The sequence below is a fragment of the Hipposideros armiger genome, unplaced genomic scaffold (assembly GCF_001890085.2).
Source record: "Hipposideros armiger isolate ML-2016 unplaced genomic scaffold, ASM189008v1 scaffold_295, whole genome shotgun sequence".
Lineage (NCBI taxonomy): Eukaryota > Metazoa > Chordata > Mammalia > Chiroptera > Hipposideridae > Hipposideros > Hipposideros armiger.
Window position 1 is genome coordinate 1,982,581 of NW_017731645.1, and position 3,627 is coordinate 1,986,207.

Sequence of the window (3,627 nt, forward strand, 5' to 3'; positions counted from 1 at the left end):
CCGCCCCACGCGCCGCCTCTCTGGACCCCGCTGCCCGGCGCCCCCGCCTCGGCCCAGCGCCCCCCCTCTGCCCGGCGCCCCCCCTTTGCCCACCCCCTCCGTCCGGCAGCCCGAGGACCAGGTGAGCGGCGCTCGCGGGCGGCCGAGGGCTCGGGGAGGGCGCGGGGTCCGCCCACCTCCCTCTGCGGGGTTCGCGGCGCGGCCCTGTGGGAGCGGGAAGACGGGGTTTGTACCCGCTTTCGCCTTCCTTGCTAAGTAGTGACCTGGAGACGCCCAGAAACCGGCGGGAAACCAAGTCGGGGTGCCGGTGGCCGGTGGCGTTGGGATGGGGCCGCTGAACGCAGGGAATTCGGAGCGCGTTTGAGGGGCGCACGGCGGGCGGCGGGCTTCAGTCCCGCTGTGTGAACGGCCAGTGTCACTGAGAAGTGGGAAAGCGCAGGACATGAAAAACAGGTAGTTTTTATTGTGGTGGTAACTTTTTATTTGAAAATGGTTTCAAACTTACACAACACTTAGAGTAAGAAGAGTACAAAAAAACACCCTTTTAACTTTATTTAGATTCAGCTCTTAAAGTTTACCTCATTGCGTCATCACTTGTGTTCTCTGTGACCACCCCAACCCCGACCCCCGCCCCCATTATCTGCCAGGATCTTTCTATCCTGTCTTCCTGTCAGCCTACCGCGTATCGTCTGTCATCTCTCTACTATCATCTCTCTATCATCTATCGTGGGTTTATTATCTATCATCTGTTGTCTGACATCTATCATCCATCTTCCATCCATCATCGATCGATCTGTGTGGCCCAGAAAGCCACGCGTCCTGCCCGGGCAGGGCTGCTTTTCTGAGTTCCTAGGCCTCTAAAACATGAGATGCCGTTTGTGAGGTTTTTGAAAGAAAATCCGGGGAAGAGCTGAAGCCCTGGAGCATCTTGGCCCCCTTGTTTGAAAGTGTCCTGAGAGAGGCATGAAAGAGTGACCCCTGCTGCTCACTAGGTGGCAGGTGTGTCACCTGGTGAGCAGGAGCTGCACCATTTAGGGATCGTTTACATCCGGGGACAGAGCCCATCACAGGGCTGCGGAGCATGGGCTGCGGAGCTCCGGAGTGGGAGGGAGTGCTGGAGCTGTGCTCTGTGCTGGAAGTCCTGCGCTGTCCCCATGGGTCCCATGGACGCCAGACCCAGCAGTGAGTGCAGCAGATGTGAAGGCATCATTCAGGGGCGGCCACTGCGCTCTCCAGGCTGTGAAAGGAACAGGGGACCTGGGGTTGAGATTCTGAGGAGAAATGTGTCAACTTCAGCGTTTCCTTGGGGCTGGACTCCACTGAGCTTGAGTCTGTGGTAGCCGATTTTGTCCAGTTAAATGCACCGAGTTCTAATCTGGGTCTTTACCTTTTTCTTCTATGTGTCCGTACTTTGCTAAAGTTTCTAAACAATTACTTTATAAACAAAATAAGTTATATTTGAAGATTTTAAGGGGAAAATGTATACCTATAGAAATACATAGTGTCTGACGTAACCTTTTCCTGTAGTTTCTACTTACATTTTAGTTTGATAAATATTTATACATTTTTTAGTACATCTGCTGAGCCAGGGACTAGGAGAGGCCTCTCCCTGCAGAGTATTTTAGGAAGAGACACATATGAACGTACACTTTTCATTGAGAAGATGGATAATTTTATGCCCCACTTCTGTGCCGAGATTTTCATAAGACTTTGGACATCTCATTTCCAGCAGACACGTGTTCTTCAGCCTCACACTGTGGAAAGGCCTGGGGCTTATTGTCCCTTTCCCTGGGAGAGGGTCAAAGGATAGAGCATAAAAACATCAGAAGGCGAAACTCATCTTCCAAATATGTATTGACTCCATTAGTGACAAGTTTTTTGTTTACAATGCCAGATAGAAATTTACCTCCACAAATAGATGCATGGGAGAAAACAATGCAAGCTTTCCAGGTAAGAAGGCCGGGCGGGTGGTGCATTTCCCAGCATCACCTCTGTCCACCTGTCCTCTCCAGCTCATGGTGTGGTCCTGCCAAGTGCCAGACAAGACTGCTGTGTGCCAGAGATACATGTTTTACATTCAGCTAAATGGTGCATGTGGCTGTTTTTGAAAAACACGTTTTCCCTCTTTCCTTTTTAAAATGGAGGTGTAAGTTCCAGACAGCAAAGGGCATGACGCGCCAGTGCTTAGCAGATGAGCGTCACGTCTGTACACACGTGTGGAGCCAGGTCTAGCACATCTCCAGAGCCCAGGCACTCCATGGCCCCCTCCTCATCACTTCCCACTGCCCAGGACAGCTGCGTCAAAGCCACAACTAGGCAATGCTCTGACTGACCATCCAGCACAGACATGGCTGGAGTTCGTGCCACTCAAGTTGACATTTCGTCACGTGCTGATCTGCATATCTGTCTGATTGTTTTGTTTCACCTCTCAGCTGACTTGTAAACTCGCCCAGTATGGGCTGTGACCCACGTTTCTGTCATCTGGGGTGCTGGGGTACAGCCTTCAATATGTCAGTATTTGCTGCATGTTAATTTGCAACATTCCACCACTCTCCAGCCTGTCTTCAGATGCTTGTGATAGAAAACCGAATGTCCAACCGATTATCCACCACTTAGCAAGTATCTAGTGACCTCCTAGGGTATGCAAAGCACTGTGCTTGGCATTTGAGAAAAACCATCACAGGGAACGAAAGACTCGTTTCAGGTCTCACAGCTCACAGTCTGCAGGGGAGGAGAACACCAATAGCTGCAGGAAAACCATGCTGTCATCACTGCGTTGTCCCAGTCAGCTCAACTAGCCAACTATTCGTGGAATCAGATAGATTGATCATAAATGAAATAACACATTGAACTTTAACTCAAATGTAAAGACGTCAGTTTGGACACGTTGTAACTGCAGAAAATGAAGGTCTGTTAAACCCACAAATCACCCCACATTTCTCCTGGAGAATGATCCTTAATATAAATGAGAGCACTTAGCTGATTGCTTTGGAATGTTTCGTTCCTCAAACAGGTTCTATCCTGCTTTAATTTTCTTTATGCAGCATTCTCTCCTTCCAGCTTATAAAATATGTTTTTGAGTGAGGATTAAAAATAGAATGTAAGGAAACTGAAAAAGCAAAATGCAGATAAAATAATTAAATTATCACTGTGCCTGTCTTTCCACGTGGTCCACAGGAGGTAGATTTTCAGAAAGGTAATTTGTTTTGTCGCCCAAGTCGCACTGTGTGTTGGGGGCTGTAATTGGATTATTACAGCAATTGGTCTACTTCATTATGTTGTCATCCATCCCAGGTGTCCCCCAGGAATTCCAGGGGGCATTTAAGCTGCAGCCAGTGTTCTCTCAGCATCACCAGGGTATTGGCAGCCCCAGGGGTGTGAGCACCCGATTGTACAGATAGATCTGAGCGGAGGGATGAAATCCTTGCTGAAAGGCACAGGCAGGCCTGCAGCTTCTAAATGGTTTTCCCTGCCCTGCACCCACCTGTCCATCTTTCGCCCCCACACCCACCTGTAGAGTAGAGTCACCCAGCTCAGCTACAGCACTGCCCGAGTGCCTCCCGGGCAACAGCAGGGCACAATGTTCAGTAGCTCTGCAGGTCTCCAAGGGTGTGACTTTAACTGGAA